Source organism: Eurosta solidaginis, chromosome 3, assembly GCF_040869045.1.
Source record: "Eurosta solidaginis isolate ZX-2024a chromosome 3, ASM4086904v1, whole genome shotgun sequence".
Classification (NCBI taxonomy): domain Eukaryota; kingdom Metazoa; phylum Arthropoda; class Insecta; order Diptera; family Tephritidae; genus Eurosta; species Eurosta solidaginis.
This window is the reverse complement of record NC_090321.1, coordinates 70,499,049-70,506,976: the sequence shown is the minus strand read 5'-3', so window position 1 is coordinate 70,506,976 and position 7,928 is coordinate 70,499,049.

Genomic DNA, 7,928 nt, shown 5'->3' with positions numbered 1-7,928 from the left:
GGATAAAGCGCAAATCCCCACGGTACCAAAAGTTAAGGTATGGATACAATGCGTGATGAAGTCGAAGGATACACTGCGACTTCTGCAGAATCAGAATCCGAACATACCGACACAGGATTGGAAGGTACTTACTGTATCTCGGCCTACCGAGGATGGTCAGTTCTACATCTTCCAAATAAACAAGCAGGCGGAGGATATTTTGTACACGCAGCTTGGTAAAATGTCTTTTGGCACTGGCAAAATTTACATGCGACTCAGGAAAAGAAGTCCCGAGGATAAAAACCATAACACGCTAGAGGTGGGCGAAGTCGAAAAGGACCTCAAAAGCCTAAGGGAAAAAAGACAGGTGGAGGTCCCCGACGTCACCACGAACGTGCTAGAAGAGGACCAACCGCTAAATAGTGCTGTGACTCGCACAGAGGAACACCCTGCACAACAGTCACGAGAGGCTGAAGGGGGCCTCGAATACTCTAAATCAAAAGGGCAAGGGGGGACGACGACGTCAAGACGAAGGTGCTGGAGGCGGACAAACAGCCCAATGGTGCTGCGAGTCCTACAGATAAACCTCCAACACAGTAAAGTGGCGTCGAGCGAACTCCTCCTAACCCTTGGGGAGGGTTCGTTTGACGTGGCGCTGATCCAGGAGCCGTGGTTCTCATCGGGAGGAAAGGTTTCTGGACTTAGCGCGCGCGGGTTTGGCGTTTACTACGCGCAAACGGAAGGACGGGTGCGAGCTGTAGTAATGGTAAGGAACCAGCTGCATTCATATATGCTGCCTAATTACACCACTGAGGATCTCGTAGCGGTGGCTGTTTGGCAAACGAAGAAGCAGGCATTTATCCTGGCGTCCTGCTACATGGCCCATGCTGCGGAGGTCCCACCGATGGAGTGCAAAAAGCTAGTACAGGAGGAAGGGCGCAAAGGGCGGTTGGTCATAGGCGCAGATGCAAATGCGCACAACAATGCGTGGGGAAGAGCAGATACGAACGAGACAGGCGAATCTCTGCTTTGTTACATCCTGCAAACCAACTTGCAGATAGCCAACATGGGAAATGTCCCTACATACATTGGTACAATATCCAGCAATGTTCTGGATATTACATTGAGCTCCGAGCGTGATATATCAAGGTATGATTGGATGGTTCTTGAGAGACAATCCTTCTCCGACCATGCGTATATTAGCTTCAGCATCCCCCTAAAGGGGGTAGAGAAGGGAGGAACCTTTAGAAACCCTAGGTAAACGAACTGGACTAAATTCCAGAAACATGTAGAAACAAAACTGGGACAACCCAAAGAGGTTGCCAATGTGGAAGAACTGGAGGAGTCAAATGAATTCCTAACAAGGACGCTTATGACTGCGTATAACAAAGCTTGCCCTCCAAGAAGATTCAGAGGAAAAGCAAAGCCACCATGGTGGAGCAATGAGCTGAGTCTTCTAAGAAGACAGGTAAAAGAAATGTTTAAGCTAGCAAAGACCGCGGAAAGCGAAGCATGTCGGGAGGGTTACAGGGATCTACTGAGGATCTACAAGCGTGAAATTACCAGGGCGAAGAGAGACTCATGGAAAAGTTTCTGTACGGACAGCGAAATAGCATGGTTGAAAAAAGTCCTAGCAAAGGGAGACTAATAAAGAAAGAGAACGCGGAATGGTCACGTAATAGTGAGGAATCCCTTGAGGTGCTTCTCGATACACATTTCCCATCGGGAGACGGTTTAGAGGAGCCAGCAGACATCACTCACACTTCGATCACGGAGCTAGTAGTGCCGGGCTTGGTGACCGATACCACTATCGAATGGGCAGTGAAGACGTTTTCTAAGTTTAAATCGCCGGGCTCAGATGGTATATTCCCGGCCATGCTACAAGTCTCAAGTAGGGCGGTCGTGGAATGGCTTAAAATAATATTCGATGGGTGCATACGACTGAATCATGTACCGTGTATCCCAAAGACTATAGACCAATTAGCTTAACATCATTTCTGCTCAAAACCTTTGAGAGGCTGATAGATGTGTACATAAAGTCCAATGTGGATGAAAAGCTGCTCTCCACAATACAGCATGCGTACACCAAAGGCAAGTCGGTAGACACCGCATTGCATAGGGTGGTAATAAGCATAGAGAAATCCCTGGAATATAAGGAGTATGCTCTAGGAGTCTTCTTGGACATTGCCGGGGCTTTCAATAATGTTGCAAAATGGGCGATTATGGATGGTCTTAATTACATTAAAGTACATCCTCCCTTAATCAGATGGATCGGCTGCATGTTAAATTGCAGAAAGATTACATCACAATGGGGATTGTACGAGGCCACGAAGTCAGTGGACAGGGGCTCGCCGCAGGGAGGGGTGCTATCACCTCTGCTGTGGACCAACTGCTTAGGCAATTCGATGAGGGACCCGTAAAACTTACGGCTTACGCAGATGACGTTGCAATTGTCATAAGTGGAAAGTGCCTTCCAACAATTAGTTCTTTGATGGATCGGGCGCTTCGCGATATTCATACCTGGGCATCTAATGTCGGGTTGAAAGTCAATGCGGAGAAGACGGATATGGTCTTGTTTACAAAGAGGTACAAGGTCCCAAATTGGACCAGGCCTAAGTTAGGAGGGGTGACCTTACAGGAGAAACCTTGCACAAAATATTTAGGAATCATCCTAGACAGTAAGCTGTAATGGAAGCTCAACGTGGAGGAGAGGGTCATGAAGGCCTCAACGGCACTCTATGCATGTAAAAGAATTCTGGGGTGTACGTGGGGCCTATCGCCCTCTCTTTCTCATTGGGTTTTTACAGCGATTGTAAGCCCTATTCTATATTATGGAGTTCTTGTTTGGTGGAAAGCCACACAAAAAACAACATACCTCAAAAAATTAGAGGGGGTATGCAGACTATAGATGCTTAGCATTACGGGAGCCCTGAAAACAACCCCGACGGCTGCACTGTATGTCATTTTGCACATCCCACCTGTAGACCTGGTAGCAAAGAACAAAGCGTTAACGACCGCAACCAGGCTCGGTGCTTCGGGGCAGCTTGAGCGCCGACCATATGGCCATAGTAGTATAGCGTCATCAATCGCAAGACGAACAGACTACATGATTCCCTATCTGCGCTTCGAGGGAGATCTTAAGGCTACAATAGAGGTGGACGGTTGGCGCAAGGGTGCGCAAATGGCGGACGAGGTGATATATGTGTACACCGATGGTTCCAAAGTAGTGGAAGGAGTAGGGTATGCGGTATACTGCGCTGATCCGGAAATAAGCAGATCCTACAGGCTGCCGGATTACTGTAGCGTTTTCCAAGCGGAAATATTAGCCGTAACCAAAGCAGTAGAAACCCTGGAAGAGAATAGCTTAAGCTGCAACCGTGTTAACTTTTATATTGACAGTCAGGGAGCAATTAAGGCAATAATCTCGCATAGCACAGCATCTAAATGCGTGTTAGAGTGTAAGCAGTCTCTGGAGAGAATCGGGACAGGGAGAAGCATACATCTATATTGGGTCCCATGGCATATGGGAATAGCATGCTCCGTAGATGTCCCATGATCGAGGTGCACATGATCGACCAAGCGGGAAAGGCGTGGGTTCAAGCGCGGGGCTGTAAAGTGTCGAAGATTATGTGTAGGTCTTACAACCTTAGACTAACAAAGTTGCTTCTATCATTAAAAAGAGAGGACTGTAGACTCATGACGGGTATTCTGACCGGACACTGCCTTATGGCGTCACATGCCTTTAAACTAGGCTTGGTCAGTGATAACAGATGTAGGAAGTGCGGGTTGGAGGAGGAAACGATCAAGCACGTTCTGTGCTCGTGCCCTGCACTTGCCAGGCTAAGACTCCAGCTATTAGCAGTGATACAGCTGTCAGATCTAGAAGCAGCATGTGGCTTAAGTCCTAGGAAGCTTCTAGTATTTGCCAAGAGGACGGAGTTATTTTATAACATAGGTCCTGGTTTTTGATAGGGTTTTTCAGTTTGGTCGTTAAAACAAAATTCTGGTAACACTACGGACTCAATCAGTCTATGTGAGGTCCTCATGGACCGGCCAGTTCAACCTACCTACCTACTTTTCGGAAAAAATACAAAAAAATGTTTAAAGTTGTTTTTTCAATTAAATAAAAAAAAAGCGGTCCACTCCGGGATTAGTGGGGATGATTGCAGAATTGATTGAAGTTGTTTATGAGAAAAAAAAAATGGCGAAATTCGAAAAATCTCGAAAAACTGAAAAATTACAAAAAAAAATTTTTTAAACATTTTTTTGTACATTTAAAGTACATTTAAAAACCAATTTATTTGAAATAGTTCTAGCATTTTGAAAACAAAAACGGTGTTTTTATAAAAATTCATTACTTTTTTTGAGTTGGATGAAAAAACTTGAAAAAATTCTGAAAAACGTCTTTCGTAAGCTAGAAAAAGAAGAAAAACTTTCAGCCAATTCTAAAGGGGTCGGGTTCAAAATTGGTCGAAATGTGTTGGAATACCCCATATACAATTAATAGAGTATTTACATAATAAAAAAATTCAAAATTCATTGCATTTTATTGGGGTTTGGGTCAAAATTCTGCATTCATAATTCCGGAAGTGGAAACACCGGAAATCAATATTATGGAAGTCAATATTCTGGAAAAAGCCGATCCAACAACGGCTGCGCCATGCACAGTAATTCTGCGTAGAACACCTTTCTGCATAGGCGGCCTTCGGCCGCGCTTATAAAATATAACCCTGGGCTACGCCATGCCAAGTCCGGGTGTGTGATATAACCGTGGCTACCGCCACGGTGATGTCCTTCGGCGTAGTACACCATTCTGCGTTGGCGGCCTTCGGCCGCACTTTAACAAAATAACCCTTAGCCGATCCAACACCGGCTACGCCATGCCATGATTCCGGAATTTTGACTTCCAGAATTTTGTCGACCCAGAATTTTGACTTCCAAAATTTTGTCGACCCAGAATTTGGATTCCGGAATTTTGACTTCAGGATTTTGATTTGAGAATTTTGACCGTTTCCCACCGTTTCACCCTCCAGCTCATTTATAGCCCCAAGATCTCTTTCGAAGCTCAGACACGGAATATATCGTTTGCCCTATATTATATTATACTGCTATGGCCTTATGGCCTGCACTCAAGCTGCCCTGAAGCCTTAAGCCTTGTTGCAGTTGCTAACGCGATGTGTTTGGCCATTAGATCTGCAGGCGGGATATGTAGAATGGCGTGCAATGCTGCTGTCGGTTTTTTTTGAAAGTCGCGGGGATAAATTTTTAAAACTTGTATCCTTATAAATACCACCAACTACTACCCAATTAGGAATGACGTCATTCCTCAAAAAATCTCCTGGACTCTTTAATATGTATCCCATATAAATGCCAAGTGGAGTGCAATGTGCCATACTTTGAGAAAAACTATAATGCCCATCTATGACACTGAAGAAGATGGGCCTAAACTAGGATATTCTTTATCCAACAGGGGAACGGGCTTCACACACAAAATCTAAAGACTTCCGGCCGATAAGGCTTATATCAGTTTTATTAAAAACCCTGAAAAAGCAGCCGTATTACCCAATAAGTAATAAAATGCACATTGGAAGCCAACAAAACAGCACTCAACGCTATCACCACTAACATAGAGAAAGGGATTGCCTTCAAGAACTTCACAAAAACATCATTCTCGACATAGAGGGAACGTTCAGCATCGTGTAGGGGCTTTAACGGCTATTTATGAATTTCCAGGAGCAAATTCTTACGATAAAAACAACCCAAAATATCTGGGCGACGCACAGTCTAGCGCATTAGCGTTGGAATGAAGCCCACGGTCCGTGCACCGATACCCGAGTTAATGCTTCATGCGAGAAATTGCGCGTGCCGTCGCAGGGAGGCTGAAAATATGTCAGTCAGTACATAAAGCATTCCCTTCTTCCAGAAAAATGCGACAAAAAAACCTAACTCTCCACGAGAATTCATGATGCGGCTTTATGTGGCAGGCGTGCTCCTTAAGCTATTACCTCTGGACCTTTCCTTACCAGCTCATAACAACAAAACGTTATTATTCGTTGAACTGTGCTTAGCAGCATGCTCGTGTTTGCCTTTAAGTCGTCATTACACTTTCCTCGATGCATGCCGATGGCACTACGGTTTGTTCGTGTTTACCATTATATGGTATAATGAGAGACAAGGACTTTTGTTCGTCAAGACTCTGACTCTTTCGATCCGTAAGACTCTCTCTCAGACCTAATTGGTACATAGTGTTACCAGAATTATGCTCGAGGAACAAACTAAAAAGCCCCATCAAAAACCACGACCTATATCATAATAACTGGGTAGCGATGGAGAAGACGAATCTAATACCCTAAAAGAGTAGGGTAACGACGGACTATCCGCCAAGCTGTTCAAGCGGAGATTGGAATATAAGCGTGCTCTGCGCAATTCACAAGTAAGGCCATCATAGAAACCGCGCTAATTACAGTGAAATCATCAAATCAAAGTTGAATTAAGGGTACTGTGTGAACGACTGAAGCCCAAAGTCAACGAAGTGATTGAACCCTATAAGTTTTTCAGACATGGTAAGCCTTTTATCGACTAGATCCACACGACGCGCCAGATCATGGAAAAGGCAGACCATAAAAAATTTGACTCACTATTTTTTTGCCCACTTCAAAGCAGCCTTTGATAGCCCGAAAAAATTAGCTTGTTCGCTGCTATGTCTATGACGTTGAGCAACCCCACCACCTCCATAAGGATTGGGAAGGACCTTTCCGACTAGACTTCAGACAAGTCGACTCCCCTTCGTGCGATTTCTTTAACCGAATGCTGGACAAACCTAGCCGTGATGGCACAATCTAGTAAAAGAGCTCACAATTGATGAGAAAAGATGTGACGATATTGATATTATTGGCCTTAACAAACGTGCCGTGGGCTCTGTCTTGTCTGCATTATATAAAGGGGGAAAAAATTGGTCTTGCGCTAAATGAAAACAAGGTGAAGTACTTGCTGCCATCCAATAAAGAATTTTAGAGTTCGCGCATTGGTAGCTTTGTCACTGTTGACGGAGATAAACCTTCTATGAAAGATTTATGGTCATGTCCATGTTGCCGATGGCGAGTACAGTGGAAGATATAGTAATGAACTGTGTGAGTTTTACGGAGTTACGAAAATGCTGCAGGGGATAAAAGCCCAAAATACGCTCCGGAGAGAAAGCATTTCAATCGACACCGCAGAATGAAAGCAGAAAGGCGGTAAGAGTTCACCTCCTTTGTTGCTCCCAATTGGCATCAGTTGTCACAAAAAAGGTAAGGTATAACTTGAGCGACTTGTTATAAAACGACCAAAATTGCTTAGGCGGTTAAGCGCCAATTAACGATGAGCTTATAGCTCTGTCAGCCCTATTAGCTGTAGTCTTAGTCCGGCAAGCGTAAGGTATGCACACAAAAAGCGCTCAATCGTTTCGTACTGCAACGTTCAACATCATCAGTCATTGCAAGGCCTTGTTTTAAACCATATCACGCTAAAAGGCGTACCCATAATGAAACTTCTTGATTCACCTCTTTTATGTGATGGAATTACCTTTATTAGTCTTATCTCGCAAGACCTGCACTTGATCTTTGAGACATTGCGTTCCGCGCTGGGTACTACGCCTTTATTGCTTGGTGGATCATGTGCAACTCTTGCCTTTTTTATATCTGCAAATCAAATGGGACATCTACGGTATAAGCTTCGAAACTTGAGCCTTCCTTAGGCAAAAGTCGAAGTTTGAACCGAAGTGCTCAATGCGAATAAGTACTTAGTTCTCTTTTCCGTCATAAAGGCTTGAACAAACCTACAACGCATCATCAATCAAATGACGCCTATTCAAGGTTGTAATCAATAATGCTTCAATTCATCCACTGACTTTCCACTTAACGGTGAGACTTATTGCTTGTGGGACAAATACAAAATCAAACATAAACCAC